The sequence below is a fragment of the Arachis stenosperma genome, chromosome 2 (genome assembly GCF_014773155.1).
Source record: "Arachis stenosperma cultivar V10309 chromosome 2, arast.V10309.gnm1.PFL2, whole genome shotgun sequence".
Taxonomy (NCBI): Eukaryota; Viridiplantae; Streptophyta; class Magnoliopsida; order Fabales; family Fabaceae; genus Arachis; species Arachis stenosperma.
The window spans coordinates 110,704,760-110,728,090 of record NC_080378.1 but is presented as its reverse complement, the minus strand read 5'-3'; the positions used below and the strand labels follow the sequence as shown (position 1 = coordinate 110,728,090).

General features: G+C 39.3%; 1 non-coding gene and 1 pseudogene across 1 annotated transcript; both read right to left on the bottom strand.

Moving 5' to 3' along the window:
* Positions 1-216: 216 nt before the first annotated feature.
* LOC130961677 (uncharacterized) lies at positions 217-3,084 on the bottom strand (annotated as a pseudogene).
* A 17,554-nt stretch (positions 3,085-20,638) lies between these two features.
* On the bottom strand, positions 20,639-20,746 carry LOC130964903 (small nucleolar RNA R71). Its single transcript, XR_009080968.1, has one exon. It is a non-coding gene; the product is annotated as a small nucleolar RNA R71 (small nucleolar RNA).
* Positions 20,747-23,331: the final 2,585 nt, after the last annotated feature.

Genomic DNA, 23,331 nt, shown 5'->3' with positions numbered 1-23,331 from the left:
CAGGTCGAGAGGTTCTTCAGTAGTAACTTGTCTTCAGTAGTAACTTGTCTTCTCTTTTTGAGCTTCTTCGGCAGCTTAGACTGGACTAAGCTAACATCACCAAGCTCCCCAGAAGCAGCCTCCATGTTGAGCCATTTCTCCAATAGCATTGCCCTTTCCTCCTTCAGTTCTGGAGCTAACGATCTGAAGTAGTTAAGAGCTTCCTCAAATACCCCTGATTTAATTTAAGCACGAAACAAAAGTAGAGTGAATCAGGATATCATTCCAATTCAGATCAAAGAATAATCAAACAACAAAAGCATCGGGATCACATACTTCTAGCACGCTGAAGGCATTCCCTCTCCTGCTCTTCTTCTGTCAAGTCTAAACTGTTCTGATCTATTGCCGTTGCCTCAAATTCCGCATAGCTTATCCATACCTTCAAGTGCTTTGTTCTATTAAGAAGCCTTTCATAAAGCGCTCTTGCTCTCTCAAATTCACCTTCTGCAGTCTCAAAGTCAATATATGCCTGTTTTGAAATCACAAATTGATAGAAAGGTTAGCACAAAAATGCACATAGCATATTAGAAAAATTATGCATTACATAAGATGTTATAAATAATACATAAGAGAAAAGAAATGATGAAAGAATGATGGAACAAGAACCGTTAGGCATTGATTGGTACAAGGCAATAAATGTACCTTCCACAATAGCTCAGGCATATCCAATGCTGGTTGAGCGATTGCAAGCTCGAATATTGCTCTAGCTCGATCAGTCTCAGATAAAGATCTCTCCAATTCTGCATACTTGCTCCAAGCATACCAATTTTCAGGCAACCACTCCAGATACTTTTCATATAGTTTTCTGCATCTATCTATGTTACCGAGCTGCAGTTCTATTTCTATATACTTCTTGAAAATCTGTTGTCCAGAGAGCAGGGCTGTGTAAGATAACCATGCTTCAATAAAAAGACATCATTGTATTTACATCAACATATATATTACCTTGTCTTTTGGAGCCTTTCCAATGGCATGTCCTAATATCTGTCGAGCACCCTTGAGATTCAGCTGACGTATTTCAAACTGGGCTGCTAGAAGCCATATCTTTGCAAATGAAAACTTACTGTGTGGTATCAAGTTGAGACACTCCCTATAAGAAAGAAAGCCACAGAGAGGAGCAGCAGTGTCAATATACAATACAAAAGATCAACACTGGAGTTTGGCTTCAATACCACAGATGTTGTGATATTCATTTATAATTATTGAAATTGCAGTGCTATGACCATTATCCAAATCAAATCACTATATGTTAGACAAGGTTATGCTATATCATAAAGCTAATTATCATGGTGACTCCAACCAATCAATTTGATAGGGTTCAAAATTGAATCTATTTTGAGTCTACAGTGTCTCGAAGCACATAAGATACTTTAAATGCAGTACATATGCTAATTGAAGTAACACGTTCTCTTTAGACTTGAGTCCACCTATTCACTAATTCCAAAATTACGAAATTTATGAGCAATTTTATTTTATTATAAGAACTTAAAAATTGAAGCAAGAGCCACAAACAGATGCGAACATTATATTGAAATTTAGAAGAATTCCAAAATTAATTTCTGAACTTCAGTACTACAAGGCACAAACCTGTATACATCTCTTGTTCGATCCACATCTTCAGCATCAAGCTCTTCGTAGAGTGCATAATTAATCCTAAGTAACACAGATGAATGGAAAATATTAGGGGGCAAATGAAAAAAGTAAAAATCCCGAATAAAAACGTATTAAGGAATAAAGTTATTCGAATCAAACAAACCACAAATAGATGTATCGCTGCCAGAATCGCTTCTCCTCTGCAGGAGGAACATTGGCTATAGCTCTCTCAAACACTTCCCTGATCCTTTCCTTATTGCCCACACTCTCCTCCAATCGTATATAGTCAAACCATGAATCATAATTCAACGGATTTTTCCTCACTTCATCCTCATACTGAAACCTCCTTTTGCCGACAATAGCATCCTCAATCCTTTCCCTGTCACGATACTGCTTCTCAAATGCCACAAGCTTACGGTACAAGTCTTCTGCCCATCCCTTGGGGATATGATCAAGCGCAAACATATATATACACCTTGCACGCACAGTCTCCTTACATCTCTCCTCAAACTCAGCAAAAGCAACAAACAGCTGCTCAGCTTCCTCATCATCAGCAAGCTTCACCACCGCTCTCTCATAAACATTCCTGGCCTTTGCCACCTCCCCATTCTTCATCTCGAACTTGGCATACCGAATCCATGCCCCAACCCTAGGGTGGCACTGCACAAAACGCTCGAATATCCCCCTGGCTCGCTCAATTTCATTGTACCTAAGCTCAAACTTGATGTAAGAGAGCCATCCCTGCTGATCAGGCATCCACTTCATCCACCGCTCGAAAACCTGCCATTGTGAACTTGTTCTTCATCTCCACCTCTGCATACTTGAGCCAAAGGGCGTCGTTCTTGAAGTCAACTTGCAGTGCTCTCTCCCAAATGGAGCGTGCTCTCTCGAAGTCCTTCTGAGACGCTTCCCACTGTGCATACTTAATCCACACGCCAATGTTCCGTCTCACACGCCGAATTAAGTCCTCAAACTCTTTTCACTGGCGATCTTCTGCTTTGGCGAGCGGATCTCAGCCTCTTGCCGCTCCCGAGCCTCCCGGAGAATCTGCTCCGCTATGATTTGAATCGTAGCAGGTGTCTTGTTCTTGACCCGCGTTGGCCGTGGAAGCTTCACCTCCGTGTCCTTGCGCATGAGGTAACCCAATGTTGGGTCTGCTTCTTTTGACAAAGACATCGCGCCAGTTGAAGGGTGCAGTAAAGCGAAGGATTTTCCTGTAGGAAAATCGCGGTTGCGGAATTTGAAGCGTTGGTTTAGTCAGCTACACTTTCTAACTAATTACTTAAAATTAGAATAATTTTAAGCAAATGCTATATCAAATTATCAACTTTGAACTTCAGAGAAATTAACTAGCAAATAAGGAAAAATAACAAGGTTTTGTACCTATCTGGCTAGAACGGTGACAGTCGAGAGAGAAAGAGAGGAGAGGCAAAAGAAACCAACAACACGACCCTGGGGAGTACCTGGCGGCGCGATTGAGAAGCGTTGGAGACATTGTGGCGCGCTTTGCTCGACGGGATCCTTGCCGGTGCTGCCGGCGGCGGGGTTGACCGGAGGATTCCTTCACTGCTCGAGCTCAGGCTAGAGGAGAAAGGGGAAACTGAGACTGAAAATTGAAATAGGTGGGGGTTAGGGTATAATTTTAACTTTGTAATTAAAGATTTTTTTTTGGCGACTAACTTTATAATTAAAGATTAAATTATCTTTTGAACATTTCTTTTTAAAATTTATTTTTTTAATTGTATTATAAATTTAAAAATATAATTTAATTTATAAATACTGAAAGATTCCCTTCATCATAAATTTTAAAAAACAAAATACCTTTTTAGAATTAATTTTAAAAGACGAAAAGATTCTTTTTTATTTAAAATTGTTTAAATAAGCATATTTGAATTTTTTAAAAATAATTTTAAAAAGTATTTCATCTTTTTTAATATATTTTTTATTTGCTTAATAATAAAATTTCTTCTAATTTATTGATTCAGTAGATAGGGTACTATATACGAAAGATTTTATTTGAATTTAACTAAGAATATTTAAATTTAAACCGATCTAAATTAAACCGCTCATCAAATCCAATCCAAATTGAAAATCGATTAAAACTATATTAATTTAGATTTGGTTGGATTCTATTTTTTGCAAATCATTGGATTGGATCGGATTTCGGATCTATTTCATAACCGATCCAATCCAATCCAAACCGCACAATGTGCTATAATATTATTATTTTGAATTTGGATCTTTTAACTTTTGAATTTTTACTTTAGAGTGTAAGGTGTGATCTCTCACCTTGAATGATTTATCTCTCATATTTTTTCTTGATCCCACTTATGAAATAAATGGTAAGAGATCACACTTTACTCTCTAAAGTAAAATTCAAAATTTAGAGGATATAAATCTTTATTATTATTTAATAAAAATTTGCATGTTAAAAATATATTTATTTATTTATTTATTTTAACTAACCTATAATTTATTTATGTTGTTATGTTATTGTTAGTTTTTTAAGATATTATTGAGACTTGTTATGTCATTACTAGTTACTTAAAATTTGATGTTGATACTTGTTATATATATTTAATTTTTTAATTTATAAAATCGCAAATCCAATTCAATCCAAACCGCTTGAAATTGGATCGAATTAGATTTTTTTAAAAAAAATCATCATATCTAAACCACGTCGCGATGTGCAGATTAGTGCTGGTCTAAAATTTCACAAGGGTCAGTACAACTACCTTTCAATTTAGTACGAAGTTATTAGTGTATTAATTCATTGCATGGGTGTGTATTTTAGGGGAAAAATATTAATAATATATATGAGCTCATGTTAAGCATAGAATATAGTGTAATAATGTATTATATATTGGTTTCTAGCTAATAAATAATTAAATTCTTGCAGCCTCCTTATAAGAATAGCAATGAAATTTTCTGGGTTGGTATTCTTTTAGCTTTTGAGAAAAAAACATATTTATATAGGTATTAATAGAATTTTTTTTTTGAAATAATATAACAATAAATTTTACACAAAGTAATTCAATATATTTTGATTGAAATTTTAAAATTAATAATTTATTTATTGTAAAAATATAAAATAAAAAAGTAAATTAAAAAGAATAAGAATTCATCTATACCAATAGATCTTATATATCGGAGAAAAAGTAGAGCAAAAATAAAAAATAAGGACATCATTAATTTAACTTTGGCTTCTATTTTATGTTAATCTTGTAATAATTTTGGTGCAGAGAAATATATTCTAGACAGTGCTTGACGTTTTGGAATTGAATATAAAAATGATAAAGGTTTTTAATTCGCTAATAATAAAGAGAGTCAGACTATAAACCAACCTTTAATTCTTGACCACAAATATTTTTTTAATTGGTACTCTGAAAAAATTCTCATTTGCGATAACTTCATGCTGATATAATCACTTATAAATTTCATTGCCATGAGAAAATGACTTTATAGAACATTGATCCTTGAATTCCTTGCTTTACATAACACTTTTGTGTAGGTCAATATTATCCAAAATATGTCCATTCTTTTCAAGGCTAAGCTAAGGTTGAACCAAAAGTCCAAAATCACTCCTTATTATGAAAGTAAACCCAACATAAATATAACTGAGATAATAAATTAGTTTAAATGATAAAAATTAGTCATTAGTGACATGCTGTTCCATCAATAGTTTTCATTTCTACATAAGAAATGCTTTTGTTTTTATTCTAAGGATTTACCTATCTTATAAAGGCACATTTTAATAATTTTTTTATATATTTATTATATTAAAAATATATGAAAAGTTATTTTTTTATTAACTTCAATAAAATATTTTTAATAATACTTTTAAAATGTATCTTTAAAACACATGTTAACAGGATCGATCTTTATTTAATAAAATTATATCAATCAAATTATTATTATACTCGGTAAAATTTTATTTTATTTTTTTCTATGAAGAAAAATTTTAGAGGTTGCTCTATAATGGTGAATATAAAAATATTAAGACGTAAATTTATTTTTAAAATTTGTTGTATAAAAATGAACAGAGTATATCTATCATAAAATATATAATATTCATTTTTGTTTATTCTTCATATCTAATGCATGCCTTCTTATGCTGAGATAATAAAGAAATAAATTGTATTTGTTACACAAGTATAACCTTTATAGAGTAAGAATTTCTTACATTTATAATAATCTCTTTCCACATTGAACATAAGGACAAAATAAATAAAAAATGACTTCTTCACTTCCATGCTACATCACACCAAGTAGGCAAGTAACATAGAAAAACTAAAAGGGGATAAGTGTAACACCCTAAATTAAATCCTATCTTTGAAGGTCTTTAAATAAGGTGCCACACTCGATAGAGAAAGAGAATGAACTTAATCGTTATGCAAGGAAGGAGGAAGTGCGCGTGAAGAGGAAAACGAGTAGCACTAAAACGATGGAATTTGGATATAATAATTATGAAATAATAACTTATCCATGAGTACGGTTCAAAATAAAATGCTTAGAGGTAATTATAACAAAAGAAGAAGAAACTAATACTTGTGTCCTATCCTAACCTTGATCGGGACCCTTCAGTTATTCACGAATCGAGGTACCAGTGGTTTTCCTCCAACACCTTTTCGCACAGTAAAGATCTGATTTCCGTTGTGTGGAATGAACTAAGACTCGACAGGGTGCCGAAGTGGGGGTATAGGGTATGTATTCTACCTTTGGACTTCCGCAAGGGTTCAGCTCCTCCTCTGGATCCTCCTCCCATGGGAATCCAGAGTTATGGAGAATTCTGTTAAGGATGTTACAATTGATGATAAGGAGGATGGTGCACAACCTCCAAAGCTAATCTTTTATGAAGAACTAGACAGGATAATTTCAGAAGCAAGTTTCCTTGATGATGATAGTCACAAATCAAGTTCTCCTAGTGATGGACTTGCATCCGCAAGCGAATTCTCTGAGATCGAAGACTCTTCCCCAGATGAATACGAAGATGACGCGGAGGTAGATTTCTCTAAACCGCCCATTTATGATTAAAGTGATGAGAAAGACATAGAAGACTTTGATCAGGACGATGTTACATTTGAAGAATTCTGTGAGGAAGTTGAGAGATTCACAGAAGAGCACAAGGGAGTAGAACCTACAGAACCACTGGAAACACCTATCCCAAGGCCATTACCACCCAATACAAGCTTCAAGTGGGTACAATCCTTAACCCTTAGCTTTTTTTTTTCCACTTGAATATGATTTACTTGAAACAGATGGCCAGCTTAGAGCTCTCTGTGGCTTTAAGAGTAAGAGGGAAATGGCTCATATTCAGAGCTGGTGTACAAGGTTCAATAAGGTTCCACGCTTCAACTCGAAGTGCACGGATTGGTATCATGCTCAATTGAATGGATCACGGAGAATTTTTGGTCACCGTGGTGAGAATCTACTTTTTAAACCGCCCGGATGGAAACATGTAGATCAAAACGGAGGCGGATTTAAAAGCAAAGCTTGGGATCATGGATTCTATTCTGACATTCGTTATCCCGGGAGCCTGAAAATTTGTTTAAAGCTGCTCAGAAGCTTTACATGCCTAGTTTGGGACCCTGGAGGCTATTGGCATTCCAAGCATTGGTGGAGATTTTTGGATGAATTTAAACATAAGCCACCATAACAGGAAGCTCCTCCAATGTCCAACTTAAGGACTTTAACTAAAAGTGCTAGGTGGGAGACAACCCACCAAGGTATGATCGTCCCTTTTTCATTTTTTTATTTGGTTTTATTCGTTTTCAAGTTTTATTTTATTTTATTAAATTGAACCTGGAGTCTTGCATCTCATTCATATTAATCATTGCATTCTGCATACTGCATAATTGATTATCTGCATAAAAAAAGAGGTGCACGACGCGACCGCATCGCTCATGCGATCGCGTCAAATTGCGAAAAACACTACCCACGCGACCGCGTCATCCATGCGGCCACGTGATCTGGGGATCGGCGTAAACATTCAACGTCCAGAAAGTTAGGCTGGAATCGTGCGGCCATTGTGCGTTTTGCACAAATGACCCACGCGATCGCGTCCCTGACACGATCGCGTCACCTGCACACACCCAATCCCACGCGACAGCATGAGCAACGCGATCGAGTCGCATGGATTGCACAACACCCTAGAAGGAGACAGAGAGTTGCGCGGAAACGACGCTGGATTCGTGCGTTTAGCACAAATTCCAGCGACGCGATCACATTCCCCAAGCGATCGCGTCATTCACTCTTTTAGCCATTCCATGCGATCGCGTGCCCTATGCAATCACATCACCTCCCATTCCGCTCCAGCCACGCGATCGCGTGCCCCACGCGATCGCGTGGATTTAAAATTATAACCCCCCAGTCACGCGAACCCTATCAGTCGCGCCCCTCGAACCCTTCTCTTCCCTCTCTTCTCTCCAACACACCACCACCACCCAGCCACCACCACCGCCACCGCCAGACGCCGCCAACCATCCAGACCCCGCTGCCACCTACCCCCCTTCCTCCTTACCCCTTCTTTCTTCTTCTTCCTTCTTCCTCCTCCCTCCAACACCACGGCTCCTTTGCAATCACCACCACCACGCCGCTGTCACCACCGCCGCTGGTGCACGAAATTGTGATCATCAATGGCGCCATCAACATGGTACGCTCATTGCAATCTCAACTCTCTATCACAACTCCGCACAACTAACCAGCAAGTGCACTGGGTCGTCCAAGTAATAAACCTTACGCGAGTAAGGGTCGATCCCACGGAGATTGTTGGTATGAAGCAAGCTATGGTCACCTTGTAAATCTTAGTCAGGCAGACTCAAATGGGTATGGGTGATATATGAATAAAACATAAAGATAAAGATAGAGATACTTATGTATTTCATTGGTGAGAGCTTCAGATAAGCGTATGAAGATGCTTTGTCCCTTCCGTCTCTCTGCTTTCCTACTGTCTTCTTCCAATCCTTCTTACTCCTTTCCATGGCAAGCTTATGCAAGGGTTTCACCGTTGTCAGTGGCTACCTCCCATCCTCTCAGTGGAAATGTTCAACGCACCCTGTCACGGCACGGCTATCCATCTGTCGGTTCTCAATCAGGCCGGAATAGAATCCAGTGATTCTTTTGCGTCTGTCACTAACGCCCCGCCCTCAGGAGTTTGAAGCACGTCACAGTCATTGATGAGCGGATATTTTATACGCTTTTTGGGGGTAATTTCATGTAGATTTTAGCATGTTTTAATTAGTTTTTAGTTAAATATTATTAGTTTTTAGGCAAAAATCATATTTCTGGACTTTACTATGAGTGTGTGTATTTTTCTATGATTTCAGGTATTTTCTGGCTGAAATTGAGGAAGCTGAGCAAAAATCTGACTTAGGCTGAAAAAGGACTGCTGATGCTGTTGGATCCTGACCTCCCTGCACTCGAAGTGCACGGATTGGTATCATGCTCAATTGAATGGATCACGGAGAATTTTTGGTCACCGTGGTGAGAATCTACTTTTTAAACCGCCCGGATGGAAACATGTAGATCAAAACGGAGGCGGATTTAAAAGCAAAGCTTGGGATCATAGATTCTATTCTGACATTCGTCATCCCGGGAGCCTGAAAATTTGTTTAAAGCTGCTCAGAAGCTTTACATGCCTAGTTTGGGACCCTGGAGGCTATTGGCATTCCAAGCATTGGTGGAGATTTTTGGATGAATTTAAACATAAGCCACCATAACAGGAAGCTCCTCCAATGTCCAACTTAAGGACTTTAACTAAAAGTGCTAGGTGGGAGACAACCCACCAAGGTATGATCGTCCCTTTTTCATTTTTTTATTTTGTTTTATTCGTTTTCAAGTTTTATTTTATTTTATTAAATTGAACCTGGAGTCTTGCATCTCATTCATATTAATCATTGCATTCTGCATACTGCATAATTGATTATCTGCATAAAAAAAGAGGTGCGCGACGTGACCGCATCGCTCATGCGATCGCGTCAAATTGCGAAAAACACTACCCACGCGACCGCGTCATCCATGCGGCCACGTGATCTGGGGATCGGCGTAAACATTCAACGTCCAGAAAGTTAGGCTGGAATCGTGCGGCCATTGTGCGTTTTGCACAAATGACCCACGCGATCGCGTCCCTGACACGATCGCGTCACCTGCACACACCCAATCCCACGCGACAGCGTGAGCAACGCGATCGAGTCGCATGGATTGCACAACACCCTAGAAGGAGACAGAGAGTTGCGCGGAAACGACGCTGGATTCGTGCGTTTAGCACAAATTCCAGCGACGCGATCACATTCCCCAAGCGATCGCGTCATTCACTCTTTTAGCCATTCCATGCGATCGCGTGCCCCACGAGATCGCGTGGATTTAAAATTATAACCCCCCAGTCACGCGAACCCTATCAGTCGCGCCCCCCCGAACCCTTCTCTTCCCTCTCTTCTCTCCAACACACCACCACCACCCAGCCACCACCACCGCCACCGCCAGACGCCGCCAACCATCCAGACCCCGCTGCCACCTACCCCCCTTCCTCCTTACCCCTTCTTTCTTCTTCTTCCTTCTTCCTCCTCCCTCCAACACCACGGCTCCTTTGCAATCACCACCACCACGCCGCTGTCACCACCGCCGCTGGTGCACGAAATTGTGATCATCAATGGCGCCATCAACATGGTACGCTCATTGCAATCTCAACTCTCTATCACAACTCCGCACAACTAACCAGCAAGTGCACTGGGTCGTCCAAGTAATAAACCTTACGCGAGTAAGGGTCGATCCCACGGAGATTGTTGGTATGAAGCAAGCTATGGTCACCTTGTAAATCTTAGTCAGGCAGACTCAAATGGGTATGGGTGATATATGAATAAAACATAAAGATAAAGATAGAGATACTTATGTATTTCATTGGTGAGAGCTTCAGATAAGCGTATGAAGATGCTTTGTCCCTTCCGTCTCTCTGCTTTCCTACTGTCTTCTTCCAATCCTTCTTACTCCTTTCCATGGCAAGCTTATGCAAGGGTTTCACCGTTGTCAGTGGCTACCTCCCATCCTCTCAGTGGAAATGTTCAACGCACCCTGTCACGGCACGGCTATCCATCTGTCGGTTCTCAATCAGGCCGGAATAGAATCCAGTGATTCTTTTGCGTCTGTCACTAACGCCCCGCCCTCAGGAGTTTGAAGCACGTCACAGTCATTGATGAGCGGATATTTTATACGCTTTTTGGGGGTAATTTCATGTAGATTTTAGCATGTTTTAATTAGTTTTTAGTTAAATATTATTAGTTTTTAGGCAAAAATCATATTTCTGGACTTTACTATGAGTGTGTGTATTTTTCTATGATTTCAGGTATTTTCTGGCTGAAATTGAGGAAGCTGAGCAAAAATCTGACTTAGGCTGAAAAAGGACTGCTGATGCTGTTGGATCCTGACCTCCCTGCACTCGAAATGGATTTTCTGGAGCTATAGGAGTCCAATTGGCGCGCTCTCAACGGCGTTGGAAAGTAGACATCCAGGGCTTTCCAGAAATATATAATAGTTCATACTTTGCACGAAGATAGACGACGTAACTTGGCGTTGAACGCCAAGTACATGCTGCTGTCTGGAGTTAAACGCCAGAAACACGTCATGATCCGGAGTTGAACGTCCAAAACACGTCATAACTTGGAGTTTAACTCCAAGAAAAGCCTCTACTCGTGGATAGCTTTAGTCTCAGCCCTAGCACACACCAAGTGGGCCCCAGAAGTGGATTTCTGCACCAATTATCTTAGTTTACTCATATTCTGTAAACCTAGGTTACTAGTTTACTATTTAAACAACTTTTAGAGAATTATTCTGTATCTCATGACATTTTCAGATCTGAATTACATACTTTTTGACAGCATGAGTCTCCAAACTCCATTGTTGGGGGTGAGGAGCTCTGCAGCGTCTCGATGAATTAATACAATTCCTTTATTTTCCATTCAAACACGCTTGTTCTTATCTAAGATGTTCATTCGCGCTTAATTATGGAGAAGGTGATGACCCGTGACACTCATCACCTTCCTCAATCCATGAACATGTGCCTGACAACCACCTCCGTTCTACATCAGATTGAATGAGTATCTCTTAGATTCATTACTCAGAATCTTCGTGGTATAAGCCGGATTGATGGCGGCATTCATGAGAATCCGGAAAGTCTAAACCTTGTCTGTGGTATTCTGAGTAGGATTCTGGGATTGAATGACTGTGACGAGCTTCAAACTCCTGAAGGCTGGGCGTTAGTGACAAACACAAAAGAATCAATGGATTCTATTCCAACCTGATTGAGAACCAACAGATGATTAGCCGTGCTGTGACAGAGCATAGGAACGTTTTCATTGAGAGGATGGGAAGTAGCCATTGACAACGGTGACACCCTACATAGAGCTTGCCATGGAAGGAGCCTTGCGTGTGTTGAAGGATTTCAAGGAAGAGTTGAAGTTCAAAGGACAAAGCATCTCCAAAACTCCAACATATTCCCCATTACTGCACAACAAGTAACAACTATTTATTTTATGCCCTTTTTACTTTATAAGAGGCTAAAGAACTCTATTGGTATCCTGATTAAGATTAATAAAATAAACATAGCTTGCTTCAAACCAATAATCTCCATGGGATCGACCCTTACTCACGTAAGGTATTACTTAGACGACCCAATGCACTTGCTGGTTAGTTGTACGGATTGCAAATTCGTGCACCAAGTTTTTGGCGCCGTTGCCGGGGATTATTCGAGTTTGAACAACTAAAGGTTTATTTTGTTGCTTAGATTAGGAAGAATTTATCCTTTTTTTTTACTAGAATTGCATCTTTTATTATCCCTTTTTTAAAAAAATTTTTTCAAAAATATTATTTTTCTTTATCAAATTTTAATTTTTTTCGTGAGTTTAGTGTCTTGTTCTAAGTTTGGTGTCAATTGCATATTTTATATTTTTCTTTAAAATTTTTGAACTTGTGTTCTTTGTTCTTCATTGATCTTCAAGTTGTTCTTGTTTATTTTTCTTGTTTGATCTTGAGTTTTTTTTTTTTGTTTTGTGTCTTTTCTTGTTTTTCTTGTGCTTTTTCAAAACATTAACTTTCAAAAATTATACTTTTATCCATAAAAATAATACATCTTTAAAATATGTTACATTTTTAGCTCAGTTGATTATAGCGTGGGTTTATGTTCTTAGCAATTGGGCACCTTCTTTTTAAAATCCTTTTTCAAAAATAATTTTTCTTGATTTAATCTTGTGCCAAACTTTAAGTTTGGTGTTTTCTTGTTAATCTTTTCATAATTTTCGAAAATTTTATTAAAGTTTTCTAAAAATTTTAAGTTTGGTGTTCTTCCTTTTGTTCTTGGTGTTCTTGTGAATCTTCAAGGTGTTCTTGAGTTTTTCTTGTGTCTTGATCTTAAAATTTTTAAGTTTGGTGTTCCTTGGTGTTTTCCCTCCAAAATTTTCGAAAATAAGGAGCATTAGATCTAAAAATTTTAAGTCTTGTGTCTTTTATGTGTTTTTCTCTTTCATCATAAAATTCAAAATTCAAAAAAATATCTTTTCTAACTAATTTTGAACTATTTTTTCGAATTTTTTTTATAAAAATTTAGATTTCAATTTTAAAATTTTTCAATTCTTATCTTTTTAAGTTTTTTTTTTTAAAAAAAAATTTTTTTTTCTTTTTCAAAAATAGCCTAACCACTTTCTCTCTCCTCACTTTTTCAAAAATCTTCATAAAATATTTTCAAATTCTTATTACTTTTTTTTTATTTTAATTTTATTATTTTATCTTATTTTTATTTTGGTTTTTATTTTATTTCGAATTTTTTATTTATAAACTAAAAATTTAAATCCACATTACCCCTTTACTCCAACATGGACATAAGCGGAAATGAACAGTCCAGGAGGACTCTGGGGTCATATGCTAACCCCACTACTGCTTCATATGGGAGTAGTATCTGTATACCCTCCATTGGAGTTAGTAGCTTTGAGTTGAATCCTCAGATCATTATCATGGTGCAGCAAAACTGCCAGTATTCCGGTCTTCCACAGGAAGAACCTACAGAGTTTTTGGCACAATTTTTACAAATTGCTGACACAGTACATGATAAGGAAGTAGATCAGGATGTCTACAGATTATTACTGTTTCCATTTGCTATAAAAGATCAAGCTAAGAGATGGTTAAATAACCAGCCTAAGAACAGCATAAAAACATGGAAACAGTTGTCAGAAAAATTCCTGAATCACTATTTCCCTCCAAAACGGATGACACAGCTAAGGCTAAGCATCCAAGGCTTCAAACAAGGAGATAATGAATCCCTTTATGATGCCTGGGAGAGATACAGAGAGATGCTAAGAAAATGCCCCTCTGAAATATTTTCAGAGTGGGTGCAATTAGACATCTTCTACTATGGGCTTACAGAAAAAGCTCAGATTTCTCTAGACCACTCAGCTGGTGGATCTATACATATGAGAAAAACAATTGAAGAAGCTCAAGAGCTTATTGATACAATCGCCAGAAATCAACATTTGTACCTAAGCAGTGAATCTTCCATGAAAGAAGAAGCTAAAACAGTAACTGCTGAACTCAGTCCGGTGGATCAGGCTAATGAATTCAATCAGCAATTAGACTTTCTAACTCAGCAGCTAGCCGAATTCAAGGAAATATTACAGGAAACAAGAATGGCTAACAAGAATATGGAAGTGCAATTAAAGCAGACAGAAAAGCAACTGTCAAAACAAATAGCAGAAGAATGCCAAGCAGTTCAATTAAGAAGTGGGAAAACATTAAATACCTCACTTCAAAGTAGCAGGAAACCAAGAAATGAACAATTAGTTACTCAAAATCCCTCTGAGGACAGTCAGAGCCCAGAGAGGAATAAAGCTGGCGCTGAACGCCCAGACCATGCTCATTCCTGGCGTTCAACGCCCGAAACAAGCATGAATCCGGCATTGAACGCCCAAAGGGAGCATGGTTCTGGCGTTCAAACGCCAGTAACAAACAAGGAGGTGGCGTCTAACGCCACTCCAGCTTCCACCCCTGGCATTCAAATGCCAGTGGGGGATCAGTCACATACAAGTGCTGATGACAACCCTTCTAAAAAGGCTTCCCAACCCACTTCTGTAGGTAATAAACCTACAGCAACTAAGGTTGAGGAATACAAAGCCAAAATGCCTTATCCTCAAAAACTCCGCCAAGCGGAACAGGATAAGCAATTTGCCCACTTTGCAGACTATCTCAGGACTCTTGAAATAAAGATTCCGTTTGCAGAAGCACTTGAGCAAATACCATCTTATGCTAAGTTCATGAAAGAGATCTTAAGTCATAAGAAGGATTGGAGGGAAACTGAAAAAGTTTACCTCACTGAAGAATGCAGTGCAGTCATTCTGAAAAGCTTACCTGAGAAGCTTAAAGATCCTGGGAGCTTTATGATACCATGCACATTAGAGGGCACTTGCACCAAGCAAGCTTTATGTGATCTTGGGGCAAGTATCAACCTAATACCTGCATCTACTATCAGAAAGCTTGGTTTAACTGAAGAAATCAAACCAACCAGGATATGTCTTCAACTTGCTGATGGCTCCATTAAATACCCATCAGGTGTGATTGAGGACATGATTGTCAAGGTTGGGCCATTTGCCTTTCCTACTGACTTTATGGTGCTGGAAATGGAGGAGCACAAGAGTGCAACTCTCATTCTAGGAAGACCTTTCCTAGCAACTGGCCGAACCCTCATTGACGTCCAAAAAGGGGAAGTAACCTTGAGAGTCAATGAGGAGGAGTTCAAGTTGAATGTTGTCAAAGCCATGCAACATCCAGACACCCCTAATGACTGCATGAGTGTTGATATTATTGACTCTCTGGTAAGAGAGGTCAATATGGCTGAGAGTCTCGAATCAGAGCTAGAGGACATCTTTAAAGATGTTCAGCCTGACTTGGAGGAATCAGAGAGAATAGTAGAACCTTTGAAAATCCCTCAGGAAGAGGAGAAACCCCCAAAACCCGAGCTCAAACCATTACCCCCATCCCTAAAATATGTATTTTTGGGAGAAGGTGATACCTTTCCTGTAATTATAAGCTCTACCTTAGAGCCACAGGAAGAGGAAGCACTAATTCAAGTGCTAAGGACACACAAGACAGCTCTTGGGTGGTTCATCAGTGATCTTAAGGGCATTAGCCCAGCCAGATGCATGCACAAGATCCTATTGGAGGGTGACGCCAAGCCTGTGGTCCAACCACAAAGGCGGCTGAACCCAACCATGAAGGAAGTAGTGCAGAAAGAGGTCACTAAGCTACTAGAGGCTGGGATTATTTATCCTATTTCTGATAGCCCCTGGGTGAGCCCTGTCCAAGTCGTCCCTAAGAAAGGTGGCATGACAGTGGTTCATAATAAAAAAAATGAACTGGTTCCCACAAGAACAGTTACTGGGTGGCGTATGTGTATTGATTACAGAAGGCTCAATACAGCTACCAGAAAGGATCATTTTCCTTTACCATTCATAGACCAGATGCTGGAAAGACTGGCAGGTCATGAATACTACTGCTTCCTGGATGGATATTCAGGTTATAATCAAATTGCAGTAGATCCAAAAGATCAAGAGAAAACAGCATTCACATGTCCATCTGGAGTATTTGCATACAGAAGGATGCCATTTGGCCTGTGTAATGCACCTGCAACCTTTCAGAGGTGCATGCTCTCAATTTTCTCTGATATGGTGGAAAAATTTCTGGAAGTCTTCATGGATGACTTTTCAGTATTTGGAGACTCATTCAGCTCCTGTCTTGACCATCTAGCACTTGTTCTAAAGAGATGCCAAGAGACTAACCTGGTTTTAAACTGGGAAAAATGTCACTTTATGGTGACTGAAGGAATTGTCCTTGGGCACAAAATCTCGAACAAGGGAATAGAGGTGGATCAAGCTAAGGCAGAGGTAATTGAAAAATTACCACCACCTGCCAATGTTAAGGCAATCAGAAGCTTTCTGGGGCATGCAGGATTCTATAGGAGGTTTATAAAGGATTTTTCAAAAATCGCCAAACCTCTGAGCAACCTGCTAGCTGCTGACACGCCATTTATCTTTGATAAAGAGTGTCTGCAGGCATTTGAGACTCTGAAAGCTAAATTGGTCACAACACCAATCATCTCTGCACCAGACTGGACATTACCATTCGAATTGATGTGTGATGCCAGTGACCATTGATCAGCGGATAATTTGTACGCTTTTTGGCATTGTTTTTAGTATGTTTTTAGTATGATCTAGTTAGTTTTTAGTATATTTTTATTAGTTTTTAGCTAAAATTCACTTTTCTGGACTTTACTATGAGTTTGTGTGTTTTTCTATGATTTCAGGTATTTTCTGGCTGAAATTGAGGGATCTGAGCAAAAATCTGATTCAGAGACTGAAAAGGACTGCAGATGCTGTTGGATTCTGACCTCCCTGCACTCGAAGTGAATTTTCTGGAGCTACAGAAGCCCAATTGACGCGCTCTCAACGGCGTTGGAAAGTAGACATCCTGGGCTTTCCAGCAATATATGATAGTCCATACTTTGTCCAAGATTTGATGGCCCAAACCGGCGTTCAAAGTCACCCTCAGGAATTCCAGCGTTAAACGCCGGAACTGGCACCAAAATGGGAGTTAAACGCCCAAACTGGCATAAAAGCTGGCGTTTAACTCCAAGAAGAGTCTCTACACGAAAATGCTTCATTGCTCAGCCCAAGCACACACCAAGTGGGCCCGGAAGTGGATTTTTATGTCATTTACTCATCTTTGTACACCTTAGGCTACTAGTTTTCTATAAGTAGGACCTTTTACTATTGTATTTTCATCTTTTGATCACTTTAGATCTCTAGATCATCTTTGGACATCTAGTTCTTAGATCATTTGGGGGCTGGCCTCATGGCCATGCCTAGACCTTGTTCTTATGTATTTTTAACGGTGGAGTTTCTACACACCATAGATTAAGGTGTGGAGCTCTGCTGTACCTCGAGTATTAATGCAATTACTATTGTTCTTCTATTCAATTCCGCTTGTTCTTTGTCCAAGATATCACTTGTTCTTCAACTTGATGAATGTGATGATCCGTGACACTCATCATCATTCTCACTCATGAACAAAGTGACTGACAACCACTCTTGTTCTACAAGCAAACAAGGCTCTAGTGTTTATCTCTTGGATTCCTGATACACGATGCATGGTTGATCGCCTGACAACCGAGTGCTCGCCTGACAAACGAGCCAGCCATTCCGTGAGATCAGAGTCTTCGTGGTATAGGCGAGAACTGATGGCGGCATTCAAGAGAATCCGGAAGGTCTAAACCTTGTCTGTGGTATTCTGAGTAGGATTCAATGATTGAATGACTGTGACGTGCTTCAAACTCCTAGCAGGCGGGGCGTTAGTGACAGACGCAAAAGAATCGCTGGATTCTATTCCGGCCTGACCGAGAACCGACAGCTGATTAGCCATATGCTGTGACAGAGCATAGGAACATTTTCACTGAGAGGATGGGAGGTAGCCACTGACAACGGTGAAACCCTTGCATAAGCTTGCCATGGAAAGGAGTAAGAAGGATTGGATGAAGACTGTAGGAAAGCAGAGAGACGGAAGGGAAGGCATCTTCATACGCTTATCTGAAGCTCTCACCAATGATATACATAAGTATCTCTATCTTTATCTTTATGTTTTATTCATCATCTATACCCATTTGAGTCTGCCTGACTAAGATTTACAAGGTGACCAAAGCTTGCTTCATACCAACAATCTCCGTGGGATCGACCCTTACTCGCGTAAGGTATTACTTGGACGACCCAGTGCACTTGCTGGTTAGTTGTGCAAAGTTGTGTAGTAAATCACAATTTCGCGCACCAGGTTTTTGGCGCCGTTGCCGGGGATTGTTTGTGTATGGACAACTGACGGTTCATCTTGTTGCTTAGATTAGGTATTATTTTTCTTCAGAGTTCTTAAGAATGAATTCTAGTGTTTCAAGGTGATGTTCTTATCATCACCAAAGCTGATTGATCATCATCAATTTAGCTCTTGAATGCAATGTCCTGCTGAAGCTTAGCTAGCTATGTCTAATTCCTTTAGACTAAAGCTTTAGACTAACATTGCATGATTCCTGGAATTCTCATTAAGAATTTTGATATCTTTATTTTCTTCTTCCACTTAATTTTCGAAAAATCCAAAAAAAATTACAAAATCATAAAAACAAAAAAATATTTCTTGTTTTAGTCTAGTGTCTCATTTTAAGCTTGGTGTCAATTGCATGTTTCTGTTCTTCTTGCATTTTTCAAATTTATGCATGTGTCTTCATTTATCTTCAAGTTGTTCTTGATGATTTCCTTGTTTTGATCTTTGAATTCTATTGACTTGAGTGTTTTGTTATTTCTTATGTGCATTCTCATTTTGTTAGTGTCAATAGTATACAAACTGCTAAGTTTGGTGTCTTGCATGCATTGTTATTTGATTTTAGTTGCATTTTGATTATTCCTCATTGTTAAAAATCCAAAAATATTTTTAATTTGTGTCTTTTCAAGTCAATAATACAGAGAATTAAAGATTCAGAACATACTGCAGAGGAATTATACAGAAAAAGCTGGGCATTCAAAAATGCCCAGTGAAGAAGACAGACTGGCGTTTAAACGCCAGCCAGGGTACCTGGCTGGGCGTTTAACGCCAGCCAGGGTACCTGGCTGGGCGTTTAACGCCCAAAAGGGTAGAGTTTTGGGCGTTAAACGCCAGAATGTGCACCATTCTGGGCGTTTAACGCCAGGATGGCACAAGAGGGAGGATTTTGTTTTCAAAATCAATTTTTTTCAAGTTTTCAAAGTTTTTCAAAATCAAATCTTTTTCAAATCAAATCTTTTCAATCAAATGTTTTCAAAATCAATTTCTTTCCTTTCTCAAAGATACTTACTAACAATTAATGATTTGATTGAACATTTTAAGTATGTTGCCTTTTCTGTTGAGAAAGGTTTAATGTTTGAATCATATCTTTTCTTGTTAGGCAAGTCATTAATTTTTAAAATCAAATCTTTTTAAAATTGTTTTCAAATCATATCTTTTTAAAAGTATAACTTTTCAATCATATCTTTTTAATCACATCTTTTAAAAACCAATCATATCTTCTCAACCACATCTTTTTCAAAATAGTTTTCAATCAAATCTTTTTAATTTCTAATTTCAAAATCTTTTTCAAAAATCACTTTACTTCTTTCCCACTTTTGTTTTCGAAAATCAATTAGTGTTTTTCAAAATGTTTTCAAAATCTTTTACTTAATTTTCGAAAATTACTTCCCTTCTTCTCACATCCTTCTATTTATGAACTAACTCTATTCCTTAATGCAAAATTCGAACTCCATCTTCTTTGATAAGTTCGAATTTTCTACTTCTGTCTTCTACTTTTCTTTTCCTCTGACACCTCAAGGAATCTCTATACTGTGACATAGAGGATTCCATATTTTCTTGTTTTCTTCTCTTTCATATGAGCAGGAACAAAGACAAAGGCATTCTTGTTGAAGCTGACCCTGAACCTGGAAGGACCTTGAAGCGAAAGCTAAGAGAAGCTAAGGCACAACTCTCTGTTGAGGACCTGACCGAATTCTTCAAAGAAGAAGAACCTATGGCAGCCGAAAACAACAACAATGCCAACAATGCAAGGAAGGTGCTGGGTGACTTTACTGCACCTACTCCCGACTTCTATGGGAGAAGCATCTCTATCCCTGCCATTGGAGCAAACAACTTTGAGCTTAAGCCTCAATTAGTTTCTCTAATGCAACAGAATTGCAAGTTCCATGGACTTCCATTGGAAGATCCTCATCAGTTTTTAGCTGAATTCTTGCAAATCTGTGACACAGTCAAGACTAATGGGTTGACCCTGAGGTCTACAGACTGATGCTATTCCCTTTTGCTGTAGAGACAGAGCTAGAATATGGTTGGACTCTCAACCTAAAGAAAGCCTGGACTCTTGGGAAAAGCTAGTCAATGCCTTCTTGGCAAAGTTCTTTCCACCTCAAAATTGAGTAAGCTTAGAGTGGAAGTCCAAACCTTCAGACAGAAGGATGGAGAATCCCTCTATGAAGCTTGGGAAAGATACAAACAATTGATCAGAAAATGTCCTTCTGACATGCTTTCTGAATGGAGCATCATAGGTATTTTCTATGATGGTCTCTCTGAACTATCCAAGATGTCTTTGGATAGCTCTGCTGGAGGATCTCTTCATCTGAAGAAGACGCCTACAGAGGCTCAAGAACTCATTGAAATGGTTGCAAATAACCAATTCATGTACACTTCTGAAAGGAATCCTGTGAACAATGGGACAAGTCAGAAGAAAGGAGTTCTTGAGATTGATGCTCTGAATGCCATATTGGCTCAGAATAAAATATTGACTCAACAAGTCAATTTGATTTCTCAAAGTCTGTCTGGAATGCAAAATGCACCAAGCAGTACTAAGGATGCTTCATCTGAAGAAGAAGCTTATGATCCTGGGAACCCTTCAATGGAAGAGGTGAATTACCTAGGAGAACCCTATGGAAACACCTATAATTCTTCATGGAGAAATCACCCAAATTTCTCATGGAAGAATCAAGAGAGACCTCAACAAGGTTTCAATAACAATAATGGTGGAAGAAACAGGTTTAGCAATGGCAAGCCTTTTCCATCATCTTCTCAGCAACAGACAGAGAATTCTAAGCAGAGCCACTCTGACTTAGCAACCATGGTCTCTGATCTAATCAAAACCACTCAAAGTTTCATGACTGAAACAAGGTCCTCCATTAGGAACTTGGAGGCACAAGTGGGACAGCTGAGCAAGAAAGTAACTGAACTCCCTCCTAGTACTCTCCCAAGCAATACAGAAGAAAATCCAAAAGGAGAGTGCAAGGCCATCAACATGGCCGAATTTGGAGAGGAAGGAGAGACAGTGAACGTCACTGAGGAAGGCCTCAGTGGGCGTGCACTGACCTCCACTGAGTTCCCTAATGAGGAACCATGGGAATCTGAGGCTCAAAATGAGACCATAGAGATTCCATTGGAGTTACTTCTGCCATTCATGAGCTCTGATGAGTATTCTTCCTCTGAAGAGGATGAGTATGTCACTGAAGAGCAAGTTGCTAAATACCTTGGAGCAATCATGAAGCTAAATGACAAGTTATTTGGAAATGAGACTTGGGAGGATGAACCCCCTTTGCTCACCAAAGAACTGGATGACTTGTCTAGGCAGAAATTACCTCAAAAGAGACAAGATCCTGGGAAGTTTTCAATACCTTGTACCATAGGCACCATGACCTTCAAGAAGGCTCTGTGTGACTTAGGGTCAAGTGTAAACCTCATGCCTCTCTCTGTAATAGAGAAGCTAGGGATCTTTGAGGTGCAAGCTGCAAGAATCTCACTAGAGATGGCAGACAACTCGAGAAAACAAGCTCATGGACTTGTAGAGGATGTTTTGGTGAAGATTGAAGACCATTACATCCCTGCTGATTTTATAGTCCTAGAGACTGGGAAGTGCATGGATGAAACCATCATCCTTGGCAGACCCTTCCTAGCCACAGCCAAGGCTGTGATTGATGTTGATAGAGGTGAACTGGTCATTCAAGTGAATGAAGAATCCTTTGTGTTTAAGGCTCAAGGATACCCCTCTGTCACCATGGAGAGGAAGCATGAAGAGCTTCTCTCAAATCAGAGTCAAGCAGAGCCCCCACAGTCAAACTCTAAGTTTGGTGTTGGGAGGCCACAACCAAACTCTAAGTTGGTGTTGAACCCCACATTCAAACTCTAAGTTTGGTGTTGGGAGGTTCCAACAATGCTCTGAGTATCTGTGAGGCTCCATGAGAGCCCACTGTCAAGCTACTGACATTAAAGAAGCGCTTGTTGGGAGGCAACCCAATGTTATACTTTATCTATTTTCTTTTGCTATTTTATTTTATTTTGTAGGTTGATGATCATGAGAAGTCACATAATCAATTGAAAAAGCAAAAACAGAATGAAAAACAGGAAGAAAAACAGCACACCCTGGAGGAAGGCCTTGCTGGCGTTTAAACGCCAGTAAGAGTAGCAGTTGGGCGTTTAACGCCTAGTCTGGCACCATTCTGGGCGTTTAACGCCAGAAAGGGGCACCAGACTGGCGTTAAACGCCAGGAAAGGGCAAGAACCTGGCGTTAAACGCCAGAAATGGGCACCAGCCCGGCGTTTAACGCCAGGATTGGCTCAAAACATGTTTTTGCATGCCATTTGGTGCAGGGATGACTTTTCCTTGACACCTAAGGATCCGTGGACCTCACAGGATCCCCACCAACCCACCACTCTCTCTTTCTTCACCACTCACCTCCATCCTTCATAAAACCCCACCTACCTCACCATTCAAATTCACACCACTTCTCCCCCTCTTTGGCCGAACACAAAGCCATTCCCTTCTTCTCATTTCTTCTTTTACTCTCTTCTTTCTTCTTTTGCTCGAGGACGAGCAAACCTTTTAAGTTTGGTGTGGTAAAAGCATTACTTTTTGTTTTTCCATAACCATTTATGGAATCCAAGGCCGGAGAAACCTCTAGAAAGAGGAAAGGGAAGGCAAAAGCTTTCACCTCCGAGTCATGAGAGATGGAGAGATTCATCTCAAGGGTGCATCAAGACCACTTCTATGAAGTGTGGCCATGAAGAAGGGTCAACTTTTGATCAAAGGTTGGACCAAGTCCTCATAGATATCTGTGAAGAGGACGCCCA